The 10,303-nt window shown below is 32.5% G+C and overlaps 1 pseudogene; it reads right to left on the bottom strand.

The window, feature by feature from the left end:
• Positions 1-1,977: 1,977 nt before the first annotated feature.
• On the bottom strand, positions 1,978-2,095 carry LOC144316621 (U6atac minor spliceosomal RNA; annotated as a pseudogene).
• Between the last annotated feature and the right edge of the window lie 8,208 nt (positions 2,096-10,303).

Below are 10,303 nucleotides of genomic sequence, written 5' to 3'. Positions count from 1 at the left end.
ATTATATTATATATATATAATATTATTATATTATGCTATTATTGACATATTACATATATCATAATATATATTACATATATCATAATACTGTATATGATATTATTTTATATAATTGTTTTTTAAATCAGGTAAGATCAAAAGCAGAAAATATGCAATAATAGTGTCCATTATAATTACATAATTACCTTTATTTAGCTTTTCTCTGTTTAACATTTTAATGTCTTGAAGAAAACTTTTCTATTATTTAGGCATAATTTATGTGTTATTAAGAATAAGACAAAATTTCCCCCAAAATCTGAGTTTCTCCATCAGTAGGCACACGGTTCCAGGTGATACGGCATCTGGATTAGTTGTTTCCTCACTAAACATGGCTCTACTTAATTTAGTAGATGTAAATCACTCTTTCACTGTATCTTAGCCTAATAATCATTTTTTAATATCCCATATCACTAAGAGAATATATTCCTACCAAAATAATTATAAAATTATACCTGAATCACTTAGACTTCTTCATAATTAGAAGCAAACAAAAAATTGAATATCAAATATAATCTCAATAGGGGTATGGGGTTGTGTCTGTAGTTGACTGCCATTAGATGAATGAGTACTTAGTTTCTGTTTGCACATACTTACTGAATTCTCAAGTGTGATTGGCCTACCCAATCAGGTCACATTCCACTGAACTACCTGGGTTCCATAATTCAAAGCCTAACTCCTGAATTATATGAAGAATATGGAGATGAAATAAATGCAGAGTTACTAAAATGGTACCTCCACAGAAAGAAAATATAAGACCTCAGTTTCCAACCCTCAGTGATAGATTAGGCAAATCCAATAGCTTTCTAGTCACTTTTCCATTGTTAATGAAGCTTCAAATCAACTCTAAACACATTTTTTACCTTACCTGCTTCAGACTTGACCCTTGACTGGGGATCTATGCTAGGGAAGGAGAGGTACTCTACAGATCACTCCTTTTTCCTCTTACTTCCCTCCTTCCTGTGTGTATCTATCTATCTATCTATCTATCTATCTATCTATCTATCGATCTATCTATTTATCATCTATCTATCTATCTATATATTTTTTTCTAGGCTAGGAGGTGGCTGGGACATACACAAAGGCACATAGTATTTCTTTATTCTTGATGTGGAAGCAAGTGCAGTTTGCTATCAGTTCGCTACTGCCTTCTGGCTAACACTGACTTATCACTTATACTTCTAGGTAGCGCGCCTTTTGGGGCTCATGGGTGAAGTTTTGTTTTGTTTTGCTTTGTTTTTGTTTTCTCCAATGGGGCAGGGTACTGTTGTTATGCTTACTGCACAATTCACCAATAGATGTTATTATCTGTTAGCAAGCTTCAGCCTGACTTCTTTTAGTTCCTGTCAATATAGTTGCTTCTATAAAATCACTACTGCTGAGATATGCTTGGTTTTTTACTTGAGATATCAGCAAACATTTCAAGCCTAGGGATATTCTGCAAGGTCCACTAGATCGACCTGGATATACTCATTGCTAACATCATGCCAAAAAAGTGAAAGGGAGGCTATTTCCATGCTACTCCCTTTCTTTCAATCCATTGCTCACCTGCTAAGTTTTTCATAATGACAGATCAGGACAACTGTGCTGTGTGAGAGAAAGAACAACGTTCCACATATGTATTTGACATTTGAATTGGTTGTTCAAAACAATAGTGGTATCATTTGTTCATTTGCTTTATATTATGCTGTCAAATGTTCTATGTACAAGAGAAATAGCAGCCCTTAAAAGTCACATGCGTCGTAAATATTTCCATAATTTATAGATTCCTTTTTTTTAAAAAAAGATTTTATGTATGTATATATGTATGTATATATGTATGTATTTATTTGAGAGAGAGCAAAAGAATGCATTCTTAGGGGAAGGGAGTCAGCAGGAGAGAAGCAGAGACGGAGGAAAAGGGACAACAAACTGGTAGCTGAGCCCAGAGCCCCACATGGAGCAAAATGTTGGTTAGATGCCACGAACATGGCAATGTCTTAACTGTATGTGTGTTGTCGGGACTGACAGCCTCTTCTATCCTTGTCAAGGGGAGTGCTAACCTTCTCTCATACAACATCCTTTATTTATTTTTTTTTACCATATAACACTGAACATTAAGTTTAAATTTTTATATAATAACATTTATATTTTTATGATAATTTTGATAATTCTGAATTTTGTATTATACTTTGAAAGTCTCTTATCTCTAAATAATTATAATTTCATCATTTTTAGCACTCAAAAATGATATATGTAAATATTTTATTCATTTGAAATTTATTCTAAGGAAAATGGTGGAGAGCCATTTTATTTCAGTAGCTATCTAATTTTTCTCAATGTAGCTTACTTAATACTTTGCATTCTCTCCATTGATTATAATTATTACTTTAATATATGCAAATATCATTTTGATATTTGATCTAAATCATTAATAAGATAGTCATTTTCTAGATATTGTGTTCTTTACGATGGCTTTGTAATTGTTTAAATTATGTCTTTAATGAATCTAAATATATGAAATATTTTTCTAATTATTTAAGTCCTTTTATATACTTCATTATAGAATTCTAATATTTTCCTCATGTAAGTGAAATATACCTAACCTATTTTTACAATTATTTCTTGGTATTTTGTGCCTTTTTTGCTATTCCTCTGATTCTGTGCTTATTTTCTATTGTATTTTCTAACTTGTTATTATATACATACATATAAATGTTTTAATAATTATTTTATATCTAAATATATATCTGAATTACTATTGCTACCTGCAAGATTACCAAAATATCTTACATTTAATACTTTTTAGTTGAGTCATTTGAGTCTTTCAAATGAAAAAAACAAAATCAAATCCTTAGGACATAGTAAAGACTTTGCCTGTTACTTCCTAATATATGTAACATTTTTTGTCTAATTATTTGATGAATTCCTCCAGAGCAATGTAAATATCAATTGCATGACATCTCATCTCTCTTCTCCTCCTCCTCCTCTCTTCTCTCTGCCCCTTTTACCTTATCAATTTCAATAGGAATGTGTCAAGCACTTTACTATTAAAAAAAGAAAAAACCTTTTACTAACATGTGATCATGTATGTGTTTTTAATACATGAATAAATGTGTTCGTGATAGATTTCAGGTTTGATCTGGGCTCAAAGATGAATTATTTAATTTTATTTAAATATTTAATTACTAATATAAATTCCTTAATATTAAATTGTATTTTGTTCCTTGTATTATTTTAATGTCCAGGGATTCTATTTATTGGTATTTATTTCAAAAAAAATTTTGTATTGCTATAATTGATCTTGATCTTTATTTTTTGTTTGTTTTAAATCAGACCTTTACCAGTTTGCTGGCTTAGTTTAGAAAGCACAATATGAAACAAGGACTAAAGTATAAATGGGAAGTAGATATCCAGTAGGAGTAAACAGGCAAAAAGATGTAACATGATGTCTTGGGTTATTGTTGGTCATTTCTTAGGACAAGCCAGACAGAGATATGGCAGGTAGCTCAGAAAGTGTGCTTGGTCATGTGTATTAGTTTGCTAGGGTTACCAAAACAAAATAGCACAGACTGAGTGCTTTAAAGAACAGAAGCATTTTCTGTCAGTTCTGGAGGACAATCATCCCAGATGACTGCCAACTGGTATTGAAAGATTTGGCTTCTTCTAAGGTCTCTATTTGGCTTGCAGATAGCCACCTCTTTACTGTGTCCTTAAAAGATTTCTCGGTATAAGTGCATCCCTGGTGTCTTTTTGAGTGTCCAAATTACTCTCATTTTGGTGTTATCACCTCTTTAGAGGCCCCATCTCCCTTAGTCACATTCTGAGGGAGATACTGGGGGTTAGGACATCAACATAGGAATTTGTAGGAACACAGTTCAGTCCACAATACCATACAAAAGAAACATCTAGATAATCCACAGAAGGAAAAATGGAGAAAGCATTTTTAAAAAAATTAAATCCCCCTCATTTTTCATTGACAAAAAGTTATCCCATAAGAACCCAGACTCCCAAATTGTACTCTTTCATAGAAAAGGCAAGAGGAGAGCAGTCACAGGAAAAGACTTAGAGTATAGAGCCTGCTGGTCAGAAAGCCTAGGCTTTAATTTGTATTCTAAGCCAACTAAGGATATCCAAAACACCGTAGAATTAGTGCAGTTTGGAATCTGAGGAGATATATACGATTTGTCTCTACACGGTTTTCTTATAATTATGCTGACTTTGTGAAGGGAATTTGGGATCTTTCCTTTTCTTTCTGAATTAAATTGTACCAGGATTATTTGTTCAATGAATTTGAAATAGTTCACTTGAGAAATCATGTTGACTGTGACATTTTCGAGGAGAACATTTTTTTGTCAACATTCTCTGTTTGTTTTTAATGATTATTCATCTATTTAAGGTTTTAATATCTCTTCTTGAATCAATTTTAATAATTTATATATACCATTGCATTCATTTTGAAATATATTCATATTGCTTTCTATGACATTTGAAATATATTCATATTGCTTTCTATGACATTATACCTCAAAAGTCTAATTAATTTTCTCTTTATCTTTGAATATTTCCACTTTCTTTTGTTAATGTCTTTTAATCTATCACCATTATTCCTTAATTGTATTGCTTTTATATGTCAATTCATTAGCTTCTGCTTTTAGAATACATGTATTATTACCTTTTTAATACCTCAATTATAGGGGATCCCTGGGTGACTCAGCGGCTTGGTGCCTGCCTTTAGCCCACGGCGCGATCCTGGAGTCCTGGGATCAAGTCCCGCGTCGAGCTACCTGCGTGGAGCCTGTGTCTCTGCCTTTCTCTTTTTTTTTTTCTCTCTCTCTCATAAATAAATCTAAAAAAAAAAAAGAAAAAACTTCAATTATAGTTGTTTTTAGCAAAAACACATAAACAAATAATAAAGGGAAACAAAATAATAAATAAAGCTTTCTAACTTTCACCTTTGTCTCTTGTTTGCATTAGCTAGTGTTTGACATTGTTCTTTTTACTTGAGAACTTTGAGTCAATTGCTTTTAAATGTATCTGTTTTGCAAATACCTATATCTTAAATCTGAGTGACTTGTTTTTAAGATACTTGAGTTCAAGGCTTTTAAAGGTATTGGTGTTTATTATCATAGGAATGTTTGGTCTAAAATCTGCCACCTCATTTTGTGAAATTGATTGAGTATAATTCTACTTAAAATAAATGAAATAAATAAAATAAAATAGAATAAAATAAAATAAAATAAAATAAAATAAAATAAAATAAAATATCCTAGGGACACCTGGGTGGCTCAGTTGTTGAGCGTCTGCCTTTGGCTCAGAGCATAATCCCGGGATCCGGGATCTAGTCCCACATCGAGCTCCTTGTGTGGAGCCTGTTTCTCTTTCTGCCTAGTTCTCTGTCTCTCTTTCTCTCTTTCTGTGTCTCTCATGAATAAATAAATAAAATCTTTAAAAAATATATCCTAATTTCTTGCTTCAATGAGTTTTGAAAATGTATGTATCTGCATACCCATAACTCGAAAGCAGAGATAGAAATTACTCCATACCCTTTTCCAAACAAATTTCCAAACCTGCAGAAGCAACCACATTTTGACTTGTAACATCAAGTCTTGTTCTTATGTCATAAAAGTGGAACCACACAGTATGCATTTTTTTTGCTATATTCTTTTAGTCTATGTAATGTATTTGAAATTCATCCACATTGTTATGTATATGAATAGATTGCTTCCTTTAGGATCTGAAATGTGTTGTTCTATATAAATATACCTAAATTTGTCCTTTCTCCTGTTGATAGGCATTTGTTTGTTTGTTTTTTTTTCCAGTATAGGGATAATTATGAATTGTTATGGGCTGAATTAATCTCTCCAAATGAAACCTTAATTGTTACTACTTCAGAATGTGACTGTACTTGGAGACAAGGCCTTTGAAAAGATGATTATGTGAAAATGAAGTCACCTGACTGGGCCTTACTCCAATCTGACTGCTATCTTGTAAGAAGTTTGAACATATCAGAGATACCTGATACATGGGTTCGTGTGCACTGAGGAAAGATCGTATGGGGACACAGTGAAAAGACATCCATATGAAAACCCAGGAGAGGCTAATGTGGGAAACAATCCCAGAAGAAAAATTATTAAATTTTCTTACTATCTACAGCCCATTGAAGTCCTTGAAATGGTCAGAATGACATTCCTCTAGGGACTCAACTGCCTCAATGATGACACTTGGCTAAAGGCAAAAGGTAATCCATTCCCCCGCCCCCCACTGCAGGATCCTGTAAGTCTACTTTAACATTAAAATTCCTTTAGAAATTTCCTTTATCTCTAAACCTCCCAAGATGCGGGCTAGCTATCATCCCCCAAGCATATGGCCCACCTATCTACATCTGAAGGGTCTCATGACTAAGGTTTTATTGGATGGTAATAAATGACCCTTTCCCAACAATAGCTAGCTCCCTTACAGGTCCTGGAAACCTTGCTTCCAAAATTCCTTAGAGGCTTAGGATATCCATAAGCCCCTAACAACTGGAAAGTATATAACAGGTCACTTCTCCTGATCCCAGTACAGGCCTTTCTGCCCACTGGTTCTGTCCTCGTGCTTTAATAAAACCACCTTTTTACACCAAAGACGTCTCAAGAATTTTCAGCCTTTGACTCCGAACTCTAACATTCTTTCCTACATCAGAGGCATCAGAAGAAACCAAAACAGCTGACACCTCGATCTTGGACTTCTGGTCTCCAGAACTAAGAGAAAATAAATTTATTTTGTTTAAGTATTTCAATCTGTGGTATTTTGTTTATGGCAGTCCTAGCAAACCAATACATGGAACAAGCTGCTGTGAATATCTTGACACTCTCTTTTTTTTTTTTTTGGACATATGTTTCCTTTTCTCTTGAGTGAATACCTTGGAGTGGAATTGGATTTATGTCTAATTAAAAAAAAAATTGCCAGACTTTTCCCCAAAATGATTGTAGAATTTTACACTCCCATCAATAATGCATGAAAGTTCCAGTTGTTCTGTATTCCTGCTGATGTTTGGTGTCAGTCTTTTTATTTGAGCCATTCTCTGGATATGAGACGGTGTTTACTTTAGTTTTAGTTTGTTCTTGAAAACTAATAATAACTATTCATATGCTTATTTCCATTTATTTAGCTTTTTATCTCCAGTTTATCTATTTTTGAGTAGTTCTATTTAATTTTGAATAATTTTATATTATTGATTTATGGAAGTTCTTCATTAATTTTTTTAAATCTATGTAATTTGTCAGATACATATATTAGGAATAGTTTCTCCTAATCAATATCTTGTCTATTCATTTTAATGTTTTTTTTTAAGATTTTTATTTATTTATTCATAGAGACACAGAGAGAGAATGAGAGGCAGAGACACAGGCAGAGGGAGAAGCAGGCTCCATGCAGCGAGCCCGACGCGGGACTCGATCCAGGGTCCCCAGGATCACGCCCTGGGCTGCAGGCGGTGCTAAACCGCTGCACCACCGGGGCTGCCCTAATGTTTTTTTTTTTAATAAACAATAAGTTTTCACTTTGGAGACCAATTCATGGTTTTCCTTTTATGGTTAATGTTTTTTTTTATATCCTATCCACCACATCTGTATCTATCCTAATATTGCAAAGATATATCCTGTTTTAATTATTTTTAGAAGAATATATAGGTGGCATTTCTCTGATATATTACATGTTCAAGACTATTTTCTTAATATTTGCAAAAATCACTTCTTTTTTTTGATATTGAATGCTATTGTGCAGGGGGTAGGGGGATGAGGGAGCAAAAAAAAATCACCTAACACACACACACACACACACACACACAAATCAGCTTTTTTTTTTTCTATCTTGAATACTTATTCTTTCTCATTTCCATAGAACGATTTAGTTACATATTTTAGTAATTTAATAATATATACTCTTTAATTGTAAGTTGGGATATTTTTCTGTGTAGAATTTTTGTGTACTATATTGGAGTGAGGGTGAACAGAGTTCACAATTAAATCAATCTATACACATTGTTTTAAAATGGATTGGATCCTGTTTCACATCTTGAGCAGGGTTAGCAAATGCTTTGTTGCTTTTCCTTATTTTTGTAATTTTTTTCTTCTTTGGAAGAAGTAAATTTTGTTTCCCTTTATATGTATTTCCCTAGAAAATGTCAACTTTCCTCAATTGATAAATTACCAAATGTTTCATGTAAAAACCACTACTAGAAAACACATATGAGGGACGTCTGGGTGATTCAGCGGTTGAGCGCCTCCTTTTGGCCCAGAGCATGATCTTGGAGTCTCTGAATCGAGTCCCACATTGGGCTACCTGCATGGAGCCTGCTTCTCCCTCTGCCTGCGTCTCTGCCTCTCTCTCCCTGTATCTCTCATGAATAAATAAATAAAATCTTAAAAAAATATATGAAAAATATGTTTATTTAATTTCACTTTTAAAAATCAAGTTTAGTATTTTGGCTATGTAGGTTAGTTTTATTTTTCAAGTATATAAATACATTTGAATTCAAAGTCTAAAGATTGAATCAGAAATCACTTAGAAGTTTACTTTTGCAAATACAGATTTACATTGCATTTTACTATTAAATGCCTCCATTTTTCTCCAAATGCTCTAATTTTATCGGATTGGTATTTTATTTCCAAATCCCAAATAAATTAGTATGGCATACAAAGCCCTTCAACACAGGCATACAATACAGTCTGTCTAACCATTTGTCTATTTATCTAGCAAGATTAATCCCTCCATACAACCTATGCAAAAATCGAGTTTGGTTATTCAAAAAACTCTTAAGATTCTGTATTCTACCTTAGTGCCTCTATAAATGTTATTCTTGTCACCAAGATTGCTTTTCTTTTTTTTTTTTTTCTTTTTCTTTTTTCTCATCAGAGACTCAAACTTGTCATCAATGTCCAAATGACAATGCATATTCTCCAATGGGAAACACAAGAGAAAAAGTCATACTCATGTATACCTACTGTATTAGTAGTAATTTTTATAAAGTATTTCAGTTATTTGTACTCTTTGCTAGACTTTGTGCTCTTCCTTCTTGTTGAAAGAGATTTAGTATTTTTAGACACAAAATACGTAAGAAAATATATAACGTGAATATAAGGTACACGTAGAGACATTTAGATGGAGGGGACTAGCTATACAGTAGTTTTTTTTGAACAAAAATTATTTCAGAATCTGTATAAGATAGTAATTTAATCCTAAACTATTGCCTTGAGTTTGGCAAAGATAGCCAAATTAGCTGAAGTATGTATAAAAAGTGCATTATCCATGATAGAAACTATGAAAATTCAGAAAGTCATTTATCAGTTAAGAAGGGGTCAAAAAATATTTATGGGCAGAACAGTAAATGTTCAATGTAAGAAGAACAATGAACAACATTTTTTTCTTGGCAGCATTTGGTATTTTTAGCATATTTCTGCTTAAAGCTGTATATCTTGCTATTCAAAAGTTTCAACTTGAAAGGAACTGTAGTTGATCCAAAACCAAAAAATAAATATTGATACTGTAACATTGATACTGATTTTTTTTAATAGAGAAAACAATTACAACGTTTTCTTGACACTGGATCAAAAGGCCTGATGCTGAATTCTTCAATTCTTAGCTGACATCTACTCCATGTCTTTAATCACACAGCATATATTATTAGCTGAAAAAAAGTTACTTCAAATAAAAAAAAAACCTCTGCCAAAATTAGAATTATAATTCTGTATTTATATAAATACAAAGTAAGGTACACATTGTTCTTTGCAAAGAGAAACTTAATGAAAACATGATAAAACAAACTCTAATGTCAAGTAAGTGGTGATTTCAAATTAGGAAGAAAAATTAAAATTATGGCTAATACAACTCTCATTTTTTCATTGTTTCTCTTGGCTGTTGCCAGTAATAAAGTATTTGTGTTACCAGATAATCATCTTTCCTAAGAACCTCTTTTATGATGCTAGTTATTTCTGGAATTGAATAAGAATTCCAGATAATAACATTTTTCAATGTCTTATCTGGAAACTTTTCTACTCTGGTAAATGTCATTTCAAACTTAATCTCAAATAAAATACCACAATTTTTTTAATAAATTTTTTTTTAATAAATTTATTTTTTATTGGTGTTCAATTTGTCAACATACAGAATAACACCCAGTGCTCATCCCGTCAAGTGCCCACCTCAGTGCCCGCCACCCAGTCCACAATTCTTTATAATATTTAATTGTTCTGTGATTCGTTTTGATGAATTTAGAAATAAGCCAATGTACCTTTTTTCTGGTCCT

This window comes from Canis aureus, chromosome 6, assembly GCF_053574225.1.
Source record: "Canis aureus isolate CA01 chromosome 6, VMU_Caureus_v.1.0, whole genome shotgun sequence".
NCBI lineage: Eukaryota > Metazoa > Chordata > Mammalia > Carnivora > Canidae > Canis > Canis aureus.
Note: the sequence above shows the minus strand (reverse complement) of the source record. Positions and strands in the feature narration are given on the sequence as shown.